This window comes from Cricetulus griseus, chromosome 2 (assembly GCF_003668045.3).
Source record: "Cricetulus griseus strain 17A/GY chromosome 2, alternate assembly CriGri-PICRH-1.0, whole genome shotgun sequence".
Classification (NCBI taxonomy): domain Eukaryota; kingdom Metazoa; phylum Chordata; class Mammalia; order Rodentia; family Cricetidae; genus Cricetulus; species Cricetulus griseus.
In genome coordinates, this window is record NC_048595.1 from 232,631,469 (window position 1) to 232,654,376 (window position 22,908).

General features: G+C 45.8%; 1 protein-coding gene across 14 annotated transcripts in view; it reads right to left on the bottom strand.

Moving 5' to 3' along the window:
• Positions 1 to 22,908, bottom strand: part of Znf516 (zinc finger protein 516) — an 89,013-nt gene that overhangs the window by 17,978 nt on the left and 48,127 nt on the right. The window lies entirely within an intron of this gene.

The following is a 22,908-nucleotide window of genomic DNA, read 5'->3' on the forward strand; positions in this document are numbered from 1 at the left end:
CTCCTAACTCCTTAAAATTCTAAAACAATCAAAATCCTAAAACTTTTAATTTAATTGTAAAAATACAAACTTCCAAGGTCCAGTATGATGGCTCAGCATTAGGTAAAGATGCTTTGTAGTCACACATTGTTCTCTGAGTTCAAGCACCAGGACCCATGTGTCAGAAGAAAACAACTAATTCTGTAACGTTGTCCTCTGATCTCTTCGTGTGAGCTTCATTGCATGGGCATAAGTGCAAGCGTTCAGCGCACACACACACACACACACACACACACACACACACACACACTTAAAAATCCTAAAAACAAACAAAATTGTCCAAAAGATACACTCCTAAAGGAGAATTTATTTGAGACATATAAAAATATGAGGGAACACTTCATAGACCACTTTATACACTATACCAAGTCATGAGAATCATGTATATTCATAAGCATAAACATCAAGGTACATTAAGGCAAAAGTTATGAGCAGTTAGACCATGTTCATTAAGAAATAAATTTGACAGGCGTTGGTGGCGCACGCCTTTAATCCCAGCACTCGGGAGGCAGAGGCAGGTGGATCTCTGTGAGTTCGAGGCCAGCTTGGTCTCCAGAGCGAGTGCCAGGATAGGCTCCAAAGCTACACAGAGAAACCCTGTCTCGGGAAAAAAAAAAAAAGAAAGAAAGAAATGCAAAATTGTAGTGTATGAACCTCACAATGGTGACCACTGCATCAGCATCAGCCAGAAACCATGTCTGGAGAGACAGTGATGCTAACAAAAGAGACCAGCATGCAGACATTCCTTCACTCACCAAGCATCATCCAAGACCCTTCATGCATGCCAATGTGCACGCAGTGAATTTTTCAATAACATAGTTTTGCCACTTTTGCAAAACTGAATAAAGCAAATATGAACTCTGTACAGGTCTTCATAGGATTTAGAAATCCAGTAATGGAAATGATATGAAGATGAAACACACACAGCATAGTGAATTACTTAAAAACAATGTTGACAGTGAAAATCAACAGGGAAAAACTAACAAAGAAAAAATACAAAAGAAAGAAAGCTAAGAAGAAAATCTAATCTATAAATCAGTGGAGTAGGTTCTGGGTGATCCCACAGCAGAGTCATGAAAAGCTGGCCAATTCTTACTGTATCTGAGCTCTTGGATGTGCATACGGAGTTTCCTCACTTCAAGATCAAGGCTCAGCTTGGAAGGCAGCCTCACATATACCACTAGGCCATTGCTGGGGTCACTGTGGTTGGATGAAGACTGGCAGACACTGCCTTCCAGCCCAGCCTCCACACGGTCTAGGGCCAATGGCGTGCAGCCCTGCCTTTGGTGACCAGAAGGTGGTCACTGAGGGGCCTGGTACTCTTACTCCTGATAATGCACACCTGCTAAGTGACCTATAACAGAGTGACATGTAAAGAGGTGAGCCATCCTCGGACAGCTCAGTTCCTTGTACCTTCTCTGTGGGTTTGTTTTGTGTTTTTCTCTGTATAGCCCTGGATGTCTGCAGACCTTTTGGTTTTTGCTTTGTTGCCAGGGAGGGGGTCTTCTGGGTTCTCACTCCCCAAACTCTGTGTTCACACCTAGACACTGGCTGCAGTCACCGATTTCCAGAGCAGGTGTGGTCCATCTGGAGCCTGGCCCTGCTCAACCACTACCATTACGCGAGTTTCTGCTTTTGAAATCCTGATAAGAAGAGACCTTTAAACTTCATTGCCCATCAGGAAGCACTTGTCCCACCTCACATAACAAGGTGTTCCTCAGCTGCCAAAACAGCTGCGCCCACTCCAGAACTGGCAGCTTCGGAATCCTAGCATCAAGTGCCTTCCGTATAAGGTGATTTGGGATTTTAAGCCAGGGCTATGGTGGCTTGGATGAGAATGCCCCATTAGAAACATTGAAAAGCGTTAGAAAGATCAGAACTGCTAAATATGTAGGCAGTTTTCTTCAAGGGAAGAAAATGACTGACACCTGTTTACCAGGAAGGCTTGAGTGGATGTTGTCTAACAACATAGTGATCTTTCGCTAGTCTACAGAGCCAGACTTCACTGAATCCCCCAAATTCCTGAGCTGTTTAGGCCCTTATCCTGAGCCTAGTCTCACCAACAGGACCCACCCTTAGGGAAGAGGCCCCATAAACTCGGCATCTTCCATCAACAGCATCTGTCCTTATGCTTATTACAAAGCCTTCCTCCCGGGGCCTTACCTTGAGCACAGTTATCAGTCAGTGGAACTAATTCTAAAGGTCAAGAGTGCATTGCTACTTAGCTACAGAGTTTCTATGTAGCCATGCTTAAAGCTTTGCTGGGATAACTGTCACATGGAAACCTTTCCCCAGGGTTTTACTGAGCTTCATTGTGTGAGAGAAATTAACCATGAAGTCAGACTCTACAAGTTTTGACCCAGTGCCTCCTAAAGTGATGCTAACTCGTTTCATTTCTCACCTCATGTGAACAGTTTCCCTGCCACCCATGACACTTGCAGAGCCTCTGACAAGTCCGTGCAGGCTCATATGTTTGAATACTTGGTCCCCAGCTGGTAGAACTGTCTGGGAAGGATTAGGAGGTGTGATCTTCCTTAAAGGCGGTATGTACTTGTGTCACTGGGAGCAGGCTTTGAGGTTTCAAAAGGTCTCACCATTCCCAACAGGCTGCCTCTGTTTCTAGCCTGTGGTTCCAGCTGTGAGCTCTCAGCTGTTCCTGCTGTCATGCCTGGAGCTTGCTGCCTCCTGGGGTTACTTCCTTACTGTGGTGGTTGTTAGTAATCAGGCATCTGTACCGGCCTGTCCTTGGGGTTCTGACAGGATACATCCTCAGCTGCAGCCACTAAGAGCACCACCTGTGCAATTCACTATGTTCCTATGTTCCCTTTTAAAAAGCCTTGCTCACCTACTCTCTCTCCCTCCCTCCTTCCCTCCCCCTCCCTTGTGCACTCTCTCTCCTCCCTCTCTCTCTCTCCTCTGCCTCTCTCTCTCTCCTCTGCCTCCCCCCTCTCTCTCTCTCTCTCTCTCTCTCTCTCTCTCTGTCTCCCCCCTGCCTCTCTCTGCTGTTCCTGTCCCCAGAAGCACATCCTCCCCTCTTTCCCCATTCCCTTTATCATGTGGGGTCTTTCTTTCTCTCATGGACAGCTTTTTAAATTACAACAGTGGGGATGTGACTCTAAGTCCAAAGCAAACCTTTCCTTCTATGTAGTTGCACTGGTCATGTGTTTTATGGCAGCAATAGAAAAATAACTGACACATGGATAATGGCACCCCAGACAGTCTTGGGGCCACACAACAGCAGGCACCCAAGCAGTGATGTGAAAAGGGGACAGATGCACACCCAGAACAGGCCCAGGCTTCTGGGAGACAAGTATTGTGAGGAGGACCCCGGAGCATAAAGGAGCAGTGAACACTGCCCAGAGGTTCAGGACTCCCACTGTGAAGACCACACTTAGGAAGATGGCTTTCTGGAACCAGTCGTCCTGGCCACACACCAAGGTCACGTGCTAAACACAAAGGGCACTGAAGTGTGAATCACCAAGCAGATAGATTGGATATTTTTTCTCTTTAAAAAAATAATAATACTCAGTGGGGGGAAAAAAAACAATTGAGCTAATTGGAAACATGGAGGGAAGGGAGAGGGAGTCAGGAGAATGGGAGGGGGAGAAGGGGAGAGAGGAGGACATGAGTGACCAGGAAGATTGAGTCAGTTGAAGAAAAGAGGATATGACATCCTAGAGCCTTCAACCAGTAGCTGATGGAAACAGAGGCAGACACCACAGCTACGCACTGAACTGAACTCCTAGAATCCAGTTGCAGAGAGGGAGGAGTGATGAGCAAAGGGGTCAAGACCACAGAAACAGCCGACCTGAACAAGGGGAGCTCATGGACCCCAGACTGACAACTGGGAAACCAGCATAGGACTGTTCCAGACCTCCTGTATGTGGGTGTCAGGTTGGATATCTGGACAATCTATGAGGCCTCTGGTAGTGGATCAGCATTTATCGCTAGTATACAAATGGACTTTGGGAGCCCATTCCACATAGAGGGATACTCCCTCAGCCTAGACACAAAGGGGAGGGTCTAGGCCCTGCTCCAACTGATGACAGACTTTGAAGATTCCCCCATGGAAGGCCTCACCCTCCCTGGAGAACAGAAAGAGGGTGGGATAAAGGACCGATGGAGGGCAAGGGAGGAGGGGAGGGAGAGGGAACTGGGATTGACATGTAAAAGAAGCTTGTTTCTAATTTAAATAATAAATAAATAAAACGCAGGGCTGGAAAGTTGTCACATGCATGGAGACACACAAATACACACATACACACCCAAAATAATAATAAATAAAAAATTTAAAGCTAACCCTCCTGATATTTCTAGTCCTTAGACATAACTGGGGAGCACTAACCAAGGTGGGAAAATAGGAAGCAGCAAGAATCAAACTTCAAGGGAGCCACGGAAGGCATGTTCAGAGGAGACAGGAAAACAGGATGGGGGACTTTGTGAGTAGGCCACTGGCCCGCACCAGAAGATGCAGTAGGCACAGACAGGGAGCACTAGCCTGAGGGCTTCTATGGGAGGACTCAGGCTTCTCCAATCCACAGAACACTATGCCACAAGTGTGTGTGTGTGTGTGTGTGTGTGTGTGTGTGTGTGTGTGTGTGTGATAGCAGACACAGAACTGCACACTGGGTGTCTAGAGGACAGGCTTCCATCCCAGCAGACACAGGTACAACACAGACTCGGGTCTCCTTCTAGGATGTCCTGCTGACTGAGAAGGAAGGATCTACAATCTAACCCCATGCAGTATTTGCAGGCAGGGTTGGAGCCGGTGATCCCTTCAGGAAACTGCCTGTAAGGGAACTGAGCCAGTGCCTTTGGTCATAGGGCACTAACAGCAAGGGCTCCAAAGGGCTTCAGCGGAAGCCACTCTTCTATCTAGGAACTACTGTGTTGAACAGTATGGTGCCAGGGATTATTTTTAGCATTTGTGAATTTCTAACAAGCTTTATAACAAACATTGCTAGCTTTTGAAAGCGATCTAAGAGCAAAATTCTCCCAAGGGCCTCTGTCTTTACCATGTCTTTAATAGAGGACGACTTGAACAAACTAGAGGGCAGAACCAAGTGAAAATGGGGGGCACCAATAGTGTGCCGGGGGGTGCCCCTGGAACTTCAAAATCACTCAGACAGCACAGTTCGGGACACTGGGAACCAGATCTGGCATGGAGCCCAAAAGAGTCACCCTGGAAAAGAGCACCTGGCAAAAGCCCTGGTTCCTGAAGAGAGGACACCACTGAGCCCTGGTGGCTCAGGACCCAATAGGCAGGGTTGTGGACAGGACATACAAGGTGACCAACAAGCAGAAGTCTCAGCTGGGAAGAAAGTTGACAAAAAACATCCAGTACAAGTGTGGAGGGAACCCCTCAGCAGCCCTGAGAGGAGAAGCTGCAAGCTCCCTCAACCCCATTCTCTTCCACACAGACTGTCTTAGGGTTACCACTGCTGTGATGAAACACTTTGACCAAAAGCAAATAGGGGAGGAAAGGGTTATTTGATTCCCATACAACAGTTCACTGTAGAAGACACTCAGGGAAGAACTCAAGCAGGGCAGGAATCAAGAGACAGGAGCTGAGGCAGAGGCCATGGGGGTGGGGGGAGCTGCTAACTGGCTTTGCTCCCCCATGGCTTTCTTAGCCTGCTTTCTTGTGTGTGTGTGTATCATGGATAATTTATTCAAATGCTATTCAAAAATCTATTTTTCCATTTTAATGCTATGTTTATATCTTTTTATATTGAAACACATTTCCATACAATATATTCTAATTATGGTTTCCTCTCCCTCATCTACTTCCATATCCTCCCCTTTTTCTTAATTGCCCAACCCAATTGTTTTTTGTTTTTTTTTTGCAGACAGAAAAAAACAAAAAGTATGAGAAACACCCCCAACACACACACCATAAAAACACAGAATCAGAAATCATATTATATAACCAAAAGATCAGCAAAGTAAAAACTTCCCAAACAAAGCACTGTGAACAAAAAAAATCTCCAAATGTATCACTGAGTTTATTTTATGTTCTTAGCCTGCTTTCTTATAGAACCCGGGGCCACCAGTCCAGGGATGACACCACCACAGTGGGCTGGGCCCTCCCCCATCAATCACTAATTAAGAAAAGGTCCTACAGGTTGGTCTATGGTCCAGTCTTATGGAGGCATTTCCCAATTGAGGGTCCCTCCTCTCTGATGACGGTCACTTGCTGACATAAGGAAGAGTCGCCCTGAAAGTTGATATAAAAACTAGCCAGCTCACAAACTAAAAGCCTGCTCCTTGAGCTCCGCCCAGTCCTGGGTCAGAAGATCTGCTTCAGAGCCCATGGAAGCTCACTCCTCACTGGGGCTGTGTGCACAGTAAGAACTATGCCACACACATTACATGTACATACCCCACTTTCCCAGTTATGTCTGAACATACTCTGACCTAATATGATCTTCAACATGGATCGCCTGCGAAACCTGACAGAAAGGTACGGAACTATCTAAGCACTTTTGGAAGCGCCAATCTGTAGTGCAAAGAAAAACACTGGCCCCCAAGGAAATTCAGGGTTTCTTAGTAGACAAATTTGCCAAATCACACAAAAAAGTTTAAAGTCTGAGAAAACGTCTTCAAAGACTTTCTCATTCGTGAGGGCAGAATTGGCAACAGTCTGAGGTTAATCCAAGGTTCCTGCCTAGGCAAAGCTTTCTGCTACTTAGTAGCAGTTTGTTGCACATAGAATCCAGTAACATTGGCAACCTAGAATTTACTGAGTCCTCTTAACTCAGCTTGGAAACCTCACACAGCTTTGTTTTAAAGGACCCACGCTGATGTGAACACAAAGTGTCTTTTCTTCCTGCTACCCAGTGTCTCCTATGCTTTCCTGGGTCCTGATCCTAAGGGCCCGATCCCAACTCCACTGAGGACATGGAACTGAGAAGAAACTGGAGAAAGCTGAAAGGCCATCTCCTGACCCAGTAGAGAGAGATGTTCTCATTTGTAAATGCAAGTGAGCTGGCTCTGGGCATGTGTCACTCCCTAAGTGAGGGGAGTGGATAGAGAACCCTCCCAGGAACTGTTGGAAGGAAAGGAGAAATATCAACAAGGGGAGAAGAAAAGCAAACGCAGTGAAAACTTGGCATAAACCCTAGCTTCTCCAGTGCCCACCACACTGCACAGGAAGCAGTGGGCATGGGGGCTCCAGCTACAGAAAACACACACACACACACACACACACACACACACACACACTATAAATAAGCCACTTACCTGTCTGCTTGCACAGAGTGATTTAGGAGAAAGAGGACAAGGAGTGTAAGGACTTCAAAAGAGACCTGTTACTGTTCCTTCTCACCAACACAGGCCACACAGTCACAGCCTAGCATGAATGTGACACAAGGGTTTCCTGTAGCAATACACACTTATCCAAAACACAAAATCCAAAGACTGTACACTATATGAAAAAACTATATATAATGATCCTTCTTTTAAAAATAAAAAAGGATCCAAATTATGTATTAGCAGGACCTTGGGAATTAAAACCTAGCACGTGTCTTACTGGCGGACAAAGGCCATTTCATAACACAAGCCTTCTGTGTTCTGGAAATAGAGGCAGACACTGCTTGACTCAACAGCTGCCCTGGTGTGGCAGCCAGCACGATGTGTAGGCATGGCCACCAGGTGGCGCCTGTGCCCAATTTATAATCCATTGCCTAGACCTAGGTAGGCTCCGTGTGTGGTCTGCTATTTTGGAATACCACAGGACAAGCTGCTTCTGAGCAGGTATTCATTAACAGAAAACACACCATTATTTCTTTTGCAGGTCCTGCAATGCACCGTGTAGACTTCCATCCAAAGGTCTTAAAACATCTTAGTTTGGGTTTCAGAATTCATCAATACTACCAAACATTAGAACACAGGAGACTTTGGTAATGTACTTGAACTATCTGACAGGACTAATCTAAGCAAAATAACATCCACGTGCATAAGACTTAGATTACAGACTTCATATCCAACTTCAAAGGTGTCTGACATCTTTAAATGCATCCAATTTGATGAGGTAAGCACCCTGCTTTAAACAACCCTAATAATTCAGTAGCTGATTGAAGCTGTCCCCCAGCAGGTGTTACCACCTTGACTTCAACAAAATTCCTTAGGAAGTTAGAGCATGGATATTCCGGAGCCAGTCCTGACAGGCCAGGGACCAAGACTTCCTGTGACTTGTAGATTCAGCTATGGAGGTTCAAATCTCAATACTGCATAACAGTGGGACACCTCACCTGAACCACCCTCAGTGCTGAGCTGATGGACCTGCAGCAGCCACCGAGGACAGAACGAGGAAGCCCATGGGGGACTGACGCCACCAGAAAAGGATAAGAACGTCTGTGAGGACTGGAAGCTGTTCAGGGTGGAGTTGCATGACTCTCCACAGAGGGCGTTAGCAATCATGGACAAACCACCCGGGGAGGTCAGATCAGTAACCCCTTTGAGTGCAGGGTCTAGGATGGGGTCAGCCTCTCCTGGCAGGTGACCCTCAGTGCCTCATTACAGCAAGCTCAGGCAAGGTGAAAGAGCTCCCAGGTGAGGATGGAGGTGCCTCGGCCAAAACCTGCAAAGACATTGCTGTGCGGGCACAGGAGTGGGGGTGGGGAGGGCTCACATCGGGGAGAGTATGTCCAGAGTTCTCTAGTCCATTCACACAGAATGTGCTCTGCCTTGGACCCACTTTTTCTCAGGGTACTTGTCTGTGTACTCTCCTTAGCTGTAGAGGCCCTGGGTGGTTCTGGAAACCACATTTCTGAGCACTTGCTACCTAACCCCCTCCCCCACCATGGCTAAAACTCTTTCACAGAGCAAATAAGTCAACACTGCACCCGCCCCATGCAGCTGTGCTCCCACCCACCCGCCCCATGCAGCTGTGCTCCCAGGTCTGGTGAGCTCCTGAGAAATGAACTAGCCTTTGGCTAGGGTGGATTACAGGGTTGTAAGCTGTGTGGCCACTCTTAGTAGCCAGACAGGATGAAGAGCTTGTGTGCCTAGGAGCCTTCCCTGTCCAGGGACACAGGACACTGTGCACACACCAGAGCAACTGTCAGCAGACACAGCCTGTCTCCCAAGTGCAGAGATCAGGACTCATCAAAATATTACATCTCTGGAGCTCCATGTCACTGTTCAGAGAGACTGTCGTGTGTCATGCTTTAAACTTCCAAAATCACAGCCTTAGACTGTTTCTGGGTTCCAGCAAAGAGCTCCAGACACACCACAGAAGTCAGTTGCAGGGTTCTTCATTCAAGCACAACCCCCGTCCTGTCTTCTGCTGCTGTAAGGAAGCCAATCAGCTCTCCTTCCTTATATATCTTTAGTCCAACTGGTAGCCCGCTTTTCATTATCTAAGTTTTACAAGTCAAAAACACAGACGCTGGATTCCTACAATGCCTCGGAACAGCACAGGAAGCAGCAATCACTGGAGACCTCTCCACCTTTAATCCTGTTCTGTGAGCTCATTGGTCCCTGGGATGGTTTACCAGCAGTCAGTGGCCAATCAGAAATCCCGATCTATTGGAAGTTTCCAGGTAAAGTCTGTTGCATCCATTCCTATCCAGTTATCAGCCCACTGGCCCCTGGCCCTTCTGAGGCAGAGAAAGACAGTTTGCTCCAGAAGCCATCCCCACTATTGAGCAGGACTTCCACAGAGGTAAAGACACAAGGATAACTGCAGAATGCAGAGCTCACATGGTGCTGGCCTATTGTCAGGAGACCCCAGAGGCCACAGAGCCTGGGTAATCAAGACAATGACCACAACACTGCTGGCTGAGTGCCTGACCTATCCATGAGCCCAAAACAGACACACACCTACCCTATCCATGAGCCCAAAACAGACACACAAAGTTTAAGCAACCCAGGATCTACGCAGCCTCCAGGCAACACTCGAAAACACCATCAAAATTAAAAATTAAGAGGCACACACCACAAATGACTCACCACATTCACCATGAGAACTGGCTCCAGCCCCACCCCACAGATAAAGGCCACGGATGCCTGAGTCCCTTATGTCAAATAGCTAGGTATTTGCATGGAACCCACCAACCCTTCTTCTGTGTGCTGCAGTCTCTCTAGCAGGTTGGTTGCTGTGGATGAGATAGATGGACAGGCTGTAAGATGGCACCATGCTCCATGCTCTGGGAAGGATGAGAAGCAAAGTTTACCCAGTACAATGTAATGCTATGTTCAAATGTCTGCACTCCACAGTTAGTTTGAATCCATGGGAGATAGGAATACAGAGAACGAACTGACTGTGTGTGTGTGTGTGTGTGTGTGTGTGTGTGTGTGTGTGTGTGTGTGTGTACATACATGTACACGCATATGCATACACATACACCTATGTAGTATACATCTATCCATCCACCCGAGTAGAAGAACAACAGACAAGGCTTCAGGATGCCAAAGTCAAATGATCCTCAGTGGGGCTACCCACTCCACTTCCTCTGCTCAGAGACACTGGTCATAGAAACTAGCTGTCCCTGATGATCAATTTTCATTATCAAACACAATGACATGGAATTTCATCATCAAAATTAATTTAAATCTATTTTCAAAGTTAATGAAATTCTATGTTTTAACCTTACCATCAGAACAGTATCTGGGTTGGTTAAGTGCATAAATGAGGACCTCAGCTCAGGGATTCCTAGCACCCACAAAAGTCAGTGTTGTGGGGGAAGAAAGAAGAGACAGTAAATCTCCAAAGCCCAGCCAGCAGGTGTAACCAAATCAATGAGCGTCAGGTTCAAAGAGACCCTGTCTCCTTTAAAGTTGACTAAACTTGGCTGGAGATGCGGCTCTGCCTAGCAGCCCAGAGCCCCTGGGTCCAATCTTCAGCACTACCATAAGCCAATTAATTAATTAATGAGACAAACTCACGCTCCTTTCATTAACTAACCCAGCTATTCTGACTCTGTCAAAACATTTTTTTAAGTACTTGAAGAGGTAGAGAGATGGCTTAGCAGGTAAGAGCACTAGCTTAACTAGAGATGAAACCAACCACCACAATGGGTCAGCTCTGACCTACTATGGAAAACAAGGGTCTGCCAAGCAGAACTGCCACAGGACAAAAAGCCACTGAGAGCATTTCTGACAAGGGAATGTCCAACCCATCACTACGGCCCAGGCCCCAGCTGGCATGTGGAGATCCCCAAAGCAGATGACAATCACAGCAGAACCTTCCACTGAAGGTGTTGTTCTTGGCCTTGTAACAAGCCAGACCCATGCATACAGTTCATCAGAACATGTGACCAAACATACAAGCAGGACTGATGACTCAGAAAGCCCAGTTCCCTCCCTCCACAGTTAAGCCTGCCCTGTGCTGTCTGTAGTCTCAGGCAGATGGGAAGGAACTGGAATGCTCTCACACCCTGCACATGCCCCCAAAAGAAGGGAGTTCAGAGTTTTAAGTACATTCTGTTGTGGAATGTTAGTTAAAGATGTGCTACAATTGTTTATGTTGTGGAACATTTGTTTTAAGGATGAAGGATGTGTCGCATTCTTTTATGCAGCATTTGTTTTAACTGTGAAGCTGTGATACTTTGCCTGTCTAAAACGCCTGATTGGTCTAGCTGAATGGCCATAGCTGGGCAGAGAAAGGACAGGTGGGGCTGGCTGGCAGAGAAAATAAAGAGGACAAATCTGGGAAAGGAGGAAGAAAAGGAGGAGGACACCAGGGACCAGCCACCCAGCTACACAGCAAGTCATGGAGTAAGAAGTAGAGAGCTATATAGAATAGAGAAAGATAAAAGCCAGTGGGAAAAGGTAGATGGGATAATTTAACTAAAGAAAAGCTGGCTAGAAACAAGCCAAGACTGGGCCTTTATAAGCAATAATGATTCCCTGTGTTTATTTGAGACCTGGGTGCCAGGCCCCCAAAGAGCCAAAAGAAAAAAGAGTAAAAACAATCAACAACAACACTCCTCCATTTCAAATGTGCAGAGTGGAGCATGGGCCAAGAAGTCAGTCTGTCTGTGAAGAAGGCTGGTGGCGTCTGTGCTTCTTCTGCTCTGCCCTCAAATGCCTGCTCAGCCCCAGGGCATGAATGGAGACTAGCACCTTCAGCAGAGTGGCTTTCCCAAAGCTAGCATCTACCTTACCCATAGCACAATGCCTTCAGTGGACAATTCTGGTCCCACTACCAATGTGCTCAGCTACCAACCAGCCACCATGCTATTGTGACCATTTCCCAGCTGAAGACTGAATTTGTTAGCTGTACTCATAGTGAGTGCACAGCAACAGATGCTACACCAACTGCACAATTACTCAGAATGAAAGCTGGAGTTCTAGTGCAGTGAACTGAATCCCAGACCTCACCAAAGGGAAGAAAAGTTTCCTGGGGAAGGAAAATTTTACCTTAGCAGGTCCCTGTGCAGCAAGGCATTTTAAGGACATAATCAAAGCAGCCTCACTGAAAGCCGCACGTCAGTTCTCCATGGAAGGAGGTCCCTTCTCTGTTTCAAAGCACCCCCTCGGTGCCATGCTGGCCTCTGCATCTTTCAGGCAGAATTGGCAATGCTCCAGAGCCCACCATGACTGTGACATGATCTGGGCAGGCACTCCAGGTCAGCATGCTGGTGCTTCTCACTGGCCGCAGGTTTAGACGCACTTATTACTGTATGGGGATGTGTGTGCTTATATATAATCAAATAGATTATAAACTGCTCTGAACTACAAAGTGTCACCCAAGACCCAGTGTTAGGTCAGGAAATCATGATTGCGATTTTTGTGGGGGGGGGGTCTCAAGAAAGAAATGGAACAGCTTCTCGCCTCATCTGAAGGCCTAAGTGAGGATATCCAGCATCTAGCCTTAATAGTACCCAACCTGAGGCTAAAGGATTGGTAAAATAAGTAAATCAATGAAAACACATGTTACCCTTCCTCTTTCTGCCCTTCTTCATGGTGGATCCCAGATAAAGAACAGTGTCTGATTCCCTCGGCTCCTTCCTCTGCATTAAAGGGGCAATGTGGCTTTAATCTCTATTACAATTATGGATGTTCTTAATAAGAAAACAGAAGAGGAAGAAAAACAAATTCAGAAATGCTTAGTCCTTCTCAGGTTTGGCAAACACAACCTACAAGCCTTCCATAAATAGGAGAACGCGGGGCCAGAGGACAGACCCTGAGAAATGAACAGAGCCGCACAGTGCAGCGCAGCTTGCAGCCATTGGGCTGCTGTAAAGTTCTGAAATGAAACTTGGCAGGCGGCAGCAATGCACTGCTTTGAACTGGGAAGGCCCGGCTGCAGCAGCCACCGAGGGTTCCACTCCCTTGGTGCCACTTCAAAGCACAGGCTTCCCCTGTCCTGGAGAGGGAGAGACGGATGGACGGAAGGGCACAGTCACAGCCTGAAATGGCATGGTCTGTGCTGCTCCCAACTCTTCCAACATTCTATGAACCCACGAAGATGTGGAAGGCAGAACCCTTAGAGTTACACAGGAATCCCCAGAATCTAAGATGTAGAAGACAACCCATCTGCCTTCTCTTATTAAGGGCCTAGCCTGTCTTTACCAAGGAGTTTTGTAGGACATGAATCCAGTTTCCTAACATACCTCGTAGAAGTTAACTGGGAACAAGCCAAGATTATTTTCTTTTGCCTTAACGTACCATATGAAGAAATCCTCCACAAAAAAAACAAAAAAACAAAAAACAAAAAAACTTATCCAAATTCACACCTGATATGTCTTGGCCACTTAAAGCTGAGAAATGAAAAAACGTGAAAGGATTTTTTTTTCCTCTTCCATTTGTGGCATCAAGCTTAAAATTACAGAAAACCGTGGGCAGGAGTCTTGCTACCCCAGAGCCACAATGAGCACCCTATGTCAGCATCGCTGCTGTTTCCTTTGCAGAACTGCTGCTTTTATTCAACTTCCATACAGAAGTTTCAGGAAGTCCAAGTTAAAGAGAGTGTATATCACCTCAAGCGCTGATAGGAAGCAATATTTAAATATTCAAAGGTCAATGGGCCCACCTATTAAACATGAAAATCCGCAGTTTACTAGCTGCCAATGGTGAATCTTCTCAGTCTATGTCAGATACAGATGGGAATTGTTTACAGGAAGGAATAAGCAGGTTTTGGAAGTAATCATGTCAATCAAGGGTGTTTTCAGTTTTCTCTTTCTTCTGGATTGTTTCCCCCCCACCCGGCACCTGCCCAGCAAATGCTCCTTCACTTCCAGGCATATAGCATGCTGCCTCCCATGCATCCTGGTCACACACTGAGACAGGCTGGTCTGATATTCGCAATAAAATGAAAAAGACTGTATTTGCTAGATCAGCCCCAAATTTAAAAAAGAATTAAAGTAGAAAAATCCCCTTAGCAATAACTTCCTTTTAAGTGTAAGTATAACCTGTTTTCCCTTCAAACACATGCAACATAGTGCTAACCCAAGAGACCAAGGAACAATAGCTTTAAAATACATGAGAATTTTGGTACCCACAGCAAGGTAAGTGGAAATAGTACTTCCCACTGTTACGGTGTGCTATTATATTTCCACTGTTACAGCAGCTCCACTAACATAGCTGGTGGGAGAAGTGGCAGAGAGGCCTGCTGTGGCATCGGTGCCCTGTGCCCAACCATCTCATCTCCCAACAACGGGGTTCACGTTCATATCATGATGTCTCACCAATAATAAAACACATCAGTTACAAGACACTGTAAGTCACAGCCAGGCTCACCCTGAAGATACATATTTCCAACTGCCTAAAATGAGCTATAGCTGCACTTTCTGTGTGCCACAAAATTCTGTCTGGCATATATAAGGCTACATCCTTCACACAGAAGCCATGAGGAACAGTATTTTCTGGCTTGCTGTCAGCCTGCTTTCTTATATCATCCAGGACCATTGGTTCAGGGGTGGCACTGCCCCCAATGGGTTGGGCCATTCCACATCAATCAGTCATCAGGAAAATGCCTTGCAGACTTGCCTATAGGCCATCTTAGTGGGGCATTTTCTCAATCTAGAATCCTTCCCAAATGACCCTGGCTTGTGTCAAGTTGACATAAAACTCACCAACTCAATCGTCCCCTTGTCAACACCACACACATCACTATTACACCATTAACTTTCATTTCTTATTCCCCCCAAGATCTCATATTAATAGCGTTGTCACAATATAGAACATAAATAACTTTGAGAGTCTCAGTCTTTAAAAACCCAAACACTTTAAAAGTTCAGACTTTAAAATGCACCCAAAGTCAAAAGTTCAAAGACCCTCTAAAATATCCAAAGTCTCTCACCTACAAGTTCCTGTAAATCCATCAGAGAAGGAGAGGCCATGAATCTGAGGAGTGAGGGAAGCACAGGACTGAGAGGACGGGAAGGAAGAGGCAAATTATGTGTAAAATTCTCAAAAAACAGAAGGAAATCAATGTTGACAGCAACAGAGGAAGACACTGGGCACTGAACTCCGGCCTCCACATGAACACACGTACAGCTACAAGCACACAGGTGCAAGCACACCCACACACCATGTGCACACACCACCATATATACACATATACAACACTACACATACATACTGTTTAAAAGGCACATATGAACAAGTTTAAGACATGGAAATACAGAGCAGGCCCAGACTGGTATAGATGAACAAAAATACCAGCAATAGTTTTCTGAACAGCAGCTTCCTCCTTTGTTACCCCATATCTGCAGTATTTTCTGCAGACGCTAGAGCAGATACAGCATAACAACAGGAGGACAGAAAGCACTGACTTCTGAGTGGTCCATCAACAAAGACATAATGAAGCGTTGCAAACCTTGCTTTGCTTTGTTTCTGGTACTCCACCTTCACCCACTGCCTAGAAAAGTGTTGTCAAGCCAGACAACAGGAAAACTCAAGACAGAAAGAGAACACCCACACCAGGGGGAACTTATGGCCAAAGATCCACTTCACATTAAGTGAACACACACGGCTGTGAGTTCTTCCAGCATAGAAGGGGGGGGTATATTACTTCACATCAAATGTCCCAGATACTCATTGGAAATCCTAAATATGAGAGATGATCAAAGAAATGTGGGCACAGGTAGTAATTCCTTCCTCAGCACAGAAGAGGGAAGGAAATACTTCCTCATGTCTTCTTACCTTCATGGGCAGGAGGCCTCACCACAGGCTTCACCTACTAAACACAAACTACTCAAAACCAGAAGTGCATTCTTACTAGAAAAAACCTAATACTGCACAGGTATTGTTACCCAAGTAGGCCCAAATGGAGACCTGATTCACATAACTAATGTATATGAATGCCAGGTAACATGACAGCAGTTGAAAACAATACCACCACCACCACCACCACCACCACCACCACCACCACCACCCATAAGCAATCTGATACTGGTGGAGGCATGGGGGGTAGCCCCTGTACTCACTGCCTGAACCTGACCTGCCTCCTCCTGGGAGAACAAGCTGCCTCAGAAACCCTGCTCTTACACCCAAATACCACATGGGATATACTTATGCCTCTCGAAGTAGTTATGTTTATCTGAACTCCAAATTTAATCAAGCATGCTGCATTTTCACTGAACAAATCTGGCAACCTCAACTTCCAAAGACAAACACATTGTCCGGATAAATGATTTCAAGCAAGGCAACTGTGTGCATTCACCACACAGCGTGGAAGCACGCAGAAGCTGATATGAACACACAATGCTGTATATAAAGAAGAAACCTGTCTAGCTGGACCTCAGTGAAGAGATCTGCTGTTTGGCCTTTACAGCACAGCAATCCTAGGATGGCTGCACAAGGTCAACAGGCTCAAGGGCAGGGGTTACACCATTTCTTCCTCCTCATCTCTAGCCTGTGGGGGACTGAAGCAAGCACTGACCATGGCCATTCTTGTCATGACTAGTGTTTCCTTGAGAAAGCTTGTCTAGGTCTGTCAGCCTCAGACATGCTCGAGACTGGCCAGCGATAACCATAGGGCACCTACCAATGGGAACACAATGCAGGATGTGGCCAACAGTTTGGACAAGTGGAGAAAGACTGACAGGACTAAGAAAGGTTGGGAACACTAGATAACAATGCGGAGAATTTAGGACCCCCCTCCACTGCTGCAGCACAGACCCTCACACCCACAGAGGGAGCCTTCATCAGCGGCACATTGACTATTGCCATAGAAACCACTGGTGCCTCTGGCTTCTTTCCTCCTTAGTCCAGCCAGGACTTTCAGACTATTTTCCTTGTGCCTGAAATGTAAAATCTCCTACCCTGCTCATCCGTCAACTTTCTGGCTCTTCTCAGCAGTCTAGGCCCATGATGCTAGTATTCCACTCAGAGTCTTCTCCTGCAGCCCTACAACACTCTGGAAAAGGCAATGCCCATTGACATTCCTTAAAGTGAGAAATTCCCACCATGTTCCTACTATTTTCAAGTTCAATGCCATGATGATCTGTAAAAGCCTGTTCTCATAAACCCTATAGTTGTCCATTCTTGGAAGCTAATGGTCCCTGTACTCTCATTTTAACTCGTTCACTCAGTATGTATCCGCATGCATGCTTGTCACAGCATGTGTGTGAAAGCCAGAGGACAGCTTACAGGAATCAGTTCTCTCCTTCCACTATGTGGGTTACAGGGACCCAACTCGGGCTGCCAGGCTCGTGGCCAGGGCCTTTACTCACTAAGCCACCTCACTGGCCCTAAACCCCTTTGTAAGTCAGAGGAAATAAAGTGAGTAGAAGTCGGACTGGAATCCTGGTCATCACATCAGGATCGTATTCTCCAACTGTCCAGTTCCTTCGTGCACTGTTCTTATGGCATTCACAGCGGACTCAATCACTGGCCAGCCAGTCCCGTGCATGGAAAACTGGATTTTATTACGATGAATGTTCTTCTGGTCTCTGGTATCAGAGCCCTACCTATATGCAGTGTTCTAGAGGAGGCAAGTTCACAGACAACAGCCCGGAATTGCCATTCACACACCACATTTCAATAACCAATTAGGCTATTAAGTGAAACCACATTAGGTTTGGAATACAGCTTAGTCATAACTGCTGAAAGTAATCATTCTAGAGCTAAAGCAAGAGCGTGAGTAACACCCAGACTTGGCATGTCTTTACATGAACATATTTGGCAGCTAACAGCCAGCCCAAATGTCTTACTAATCTGTGAAAATACTTCTTTCAAATCAATGGCTTCCCTCTGTAAATAACACAGGATACAGGGCCTGCTATAGCGGCATATTAATGCATTAATCACACACACAGAATCAAATAGAAGCCAGGAAAAAAAAGTCCTACTTTCTAGTTTTGTAATTAGTCCCTTTTTCAATCTTGATATAATACAGGGCCTCACTGCATAGCTTTGGCTGGCCTGTAACTCACTTTGTAGACCAGGCTGGCCTGAGATCCATCGACATCCACCTGTTTCTGCTTCCCAAATGCTGGGACTAAAGGTATGTGCCACCACTGGCTTGCCAATCTTTTTAATATGTAAAAACATATGTAAATTGTATAAATAAAGGGTACATCCTCCAGGTGCTCATGGAAAGTCAGCCTCAGATCAGATCCACCCCAAAACTCTAAACTTACAAATAAAAAGTTAAGAACTTGGCCTGGAGATGGGCACATAACACTTACCAAGTGAGATTTAGTGTTCCAGGATTCAAAATCCAAACCTAATAAATAATTCATAATTCACACACGAACACACACCACAACCAAACTACACACCACCAGTTCCTAAAACAAGTGAGGAACAGGGCCTGAGCCACCCTCATGAGGAGTGTCACACTCCAGAGGAGGAAGGGAGAAGGCAGGCTGGGCAAAGCCTTGTCCCTGTGCCCTTAGCTCCAGTGGGCTCAGGAGGGCTTGCCCTGGGCTCTGATGGAGATGAAGGAGCTTCTCTGAATAACACATGACATCAAGGGACAAAGTGCACATGCAGGCTCTACAATGTCTCTGCAGCAGGTGGCCCCATCCAAGAGATGAATCTACCTGACAGGAACAGGCTTTAGGCTCCTCCCAAAGGTCTAAGCCAATCGCTGTGAGGGCAGGCCATCATCAGGCATTCTCCTGATGCAACCAGGAACAGCAGTTAAAGAATGGGGCTGCAGGCTGGGAAACCAATCAGTGGGTGATGCACTAGCCATGCAAGCCTGACAGCGTAAGTTCAGGGCTCCACAGGAAAGCCAGAGGCAGTGGCTTAAGCATGTATAAGCCCAGTCTGCATAAACTGGTAGGGGTGGACGGTACCCAGGGGCAGGGGAGAACACGGCTGCATTTTAGTATCAAATAAGAACTTTATAGGAGAGTTTTCAACTGTCTATTTCTAACTAACTAAACTCCACACTCAGCACATATCCAACCCTGTGACGATCCAATGACAATACAAAGACAGGTGATCCAGGCAGGTGCCATACACGGGTCCAACAGGACGAAAGTGGACAAAGACTAGGGTAGTCAAGTTAGTTCTAATGTAGTAATACGTAAACGTCAGAGCAGGATCATAACTGCTTCACAGGAAAAGCATGTTGAATACCTGTGACCACCCACACTGGTCCATGCAGGCCCAGCTCAGGGACTACAGGTCAAGAGGGCCAAACTCCAGATGCACCCAAAGAGATGGCCTTTGTAACTCTCTTGCAGTGCCAGTCACTCATCATTTAAACAGACTCTAGACAGTGTCCTTCTAACCTACTGACTTTGAGGTCTATATCCAAAGTGTTGGTTTTCTGAACTCCTGGCTGTTCTTGTGTGCATAAATGTTGGGGTTTCATATACTTAATTACATACCAGCAACTCCAGCTCAGAAGCTATCCATCACTCTTATTCTCAATGTCACACTGATACATGTGTCAGAGATGATTCCTGCCTGGCCCAGCTCATGTTCAGAATGAGCAATACAGCCCCCTACAGGCAGATCCCAAAAACAGCACCCACATAAACTCCCGGATGTCAAAACTGCTTGCTACTCAGGTAAAATCACAGCACACATGGTTATTTCACGGAATCAGCAGAGATCTGAGTGTCACCTTCAACACAGCTGTGTCATTCTCTGCATAAAAGAGTGTCATTCTCTGCATCAGTGATTTCTGAAAAGTTGCTCCAACAGTTAGTTGTACGTGGACATTCCATCCATGTCTAATGGGAACATAATAAAATACCTTATTTAAAGACTACCTTAATAGCAAGGTAGGCAAGCATGTTCCAAAGCTCTCTGCATATCTGAAGGAAAGAGAGCAAAAAGGGGCACCAGGCAGATCCCAGCACTCCAATATTTCTTATCAGAAACAGCTGATCCAAAAGCCTCAGCAGACCTTTCCAAACAGGGTGAGAGTAATCACATGATATGGCCAAGTGACAGGCCTGTCTCCTTCAGGAACAGCCAAGACCCCATCGCTCAGTGCTAATGTTACACACTGGATGCTACTATGATCAGAAAGCCTGGGCATCCAGGTGGGAAGATACTGTCCTTGGGATCACCAGAAGTGATGTCAGCAGATCCACAAGACTCTGCAACACACTGTTATGCTCCCACAGTAACGGTGACACAAATCTCTTCCTTTCTTACTAAGTTGCAACCTCATCTCTGTTCCCATAGTTAAATTTAAAAACAAAGTGTGTATAGGATAACATGAAAATATACATATCTATATTTACCTATAGATAGACAGATGATAGAGAAGATAGATAGACAGACAGACAGATGGATGACAGATATTTTTCTTTACTAAGAGATTTGGTTGCATATGTGGTGCAGTGGTACTGTTTGCCTGACATGCACAAACCCTTGGAGTTCGATACCCAGTAACACACAAACCTGCTATGGTGGTGCATGCCCTCCTAGCACTGGGCAGATGAAGGCAGGGGAATTAAGAGCTCAGACTCATTCCCATTTACACAGTAAGTTCAGGGTCAGCATGAGACACTGTCTCACTTTCCTAGAGAAAATTCTCAACATCTTGTGTAAAGGAAGCAGTGGTCTCCGATACTTTGTAAATGTTTTAAGGGGAGCTCCAGAGGGGGCTCAGCCTTTAGGAGCACATGCTATTCTTACAAAGGACAAGAGCTTGGCCCTTAGCATCCTAAAAGCTCATGGCCACTCATAACTCTAACAGCTTCTCCTGGACTCTGGAGCCTGGTGTACATACAGACAAGCAGGCACACGCTGATAATGTCTTAAGTGTTTGGCTTTTTTAATGTTTTAAAAGCAAAGTTCATCTTGGTTCTGAAGGGGCCACAGCACACTTCCTCCCAGCAAATGGGGGTTAGAGTCAGAATCTTCCCTCTCTGCTGGACCTGGATAAAAACCTACAACCTCAGCTATTCAGGAGGCTAAGGAGTTTAAGGCCAGCTCAGGTACATAGTGAGTTCAAAGCTCGCCTCCACACCTCAGGGAGATCTTGTCTCAAAAAGTAAAGATGCTGGCAATGTCACTCACTGGGAGAGTGCTCACCTCACACACAAGGCCATAGGTTCGAATCCCTATTACTACAAAAACAATTCTTTTCCAAAAGAGTGGAAAAAAGATACAGAGCTTCCCTAATATTTTACCCAACATGCACATAATGAAACAGTCGGTGTTACCAAAACACCGCCAGTAAAGTACCTAAGTATACAAAATAAAGGGGAGGGGGCTAAAGTTTTAAAAGGTCAACCGGGGGCCACTTCATCTTACCATACTTTGCACCTTAAGCTGCTAGTGAAATGCAGAAGGGCTTCAACAGTGAGCCCTCCCCTCTCCCCAAGCACCTGCTGCCCTACCCCACCCAAGATGAGTGATCAGCTCCAGGAATGGTAAGACTGACAGGCAGCATGCTGTCCTGGTTCACCAGTCCCTGCAGCTGCTCAGTCTCCATATAGGATTCCCAGAGGCCAGGCAAGTAGCACACTATATAAATCTAATAATAACTAGACTCAACTGAGCCCCGAGTGAGGAAACATAGCCTGTTTCTGCTCATCTTTAAGGAGAGCACACAGGCCCTCTTCCTTGTTGCAGACCCAACAGCCCTGCGATGGGCTCCTCTGACTATTAGTGCCCAACTTCAAGTAACAGCAACAGTTTCCACCAGCTGTAAGACCACAGGGCACCCTGGGTATGTCTAATCACAGGTTCCGCACCTCAAGAATCGACTTTTCCTCACGGCAACTCGTGAGCAAAGAAACAAAGGCAACACCAAAATGCTTAAAACTTATTTTAAAAATGGGAAAATTATGAAAATGTCAAGCCAGGGATCTGGAAACATTTTCATGGCTGCTATTTAAAAGGAAATCTGTTCTAATTAACAGTCTCTAAGCCCACAGGGTTACCTGAATCCGAGGAGATTAATTATAACTACACAGAGATGTCTGCCATTAAAAGAAAAGTGTGTGTACATGAGCATTATATTGCGTGAGTGTATGTGTACAAAAACAAGCTCATGACATGTGTGGTGCATGCTAAATATATGAGCATGTATAACTGTACATCAACAAGTGTTGTGTGTTTATGATTCCCACACATCATGTGTTCATACATGCATTGTGATTCGTGCATGTGTGCTTCTCTGTGCCTAAGTAAGTATACATGTGCATTTTTGTGTCTGTGCTTCCTTGTATTTGTGTAATATACACATGTGTGCACATGCATGCTTGTCTATATGCATGTGTCTTTTATGTGTGTGCCTGGGGTGTCTATGTGTAGCACTTCCATGCTCTATGATACAAACATGTTCATGTTTGTGTATATTCATATGTGCTTGTTTGTGCAGAATAAGTATGTATTTGTGGATGTATATGTGGATGTTGAATGTGTGATATGTACGTATATGCATGCATCCATGCTTGTATATATATGCATGCTTGTGTGTTTGTGTTTGCAGTGTCTGTCTTAGTCACTGTTCTACTCTGTCTGTCTTAGTCACTGCTCTACTGTGTAAAGAGA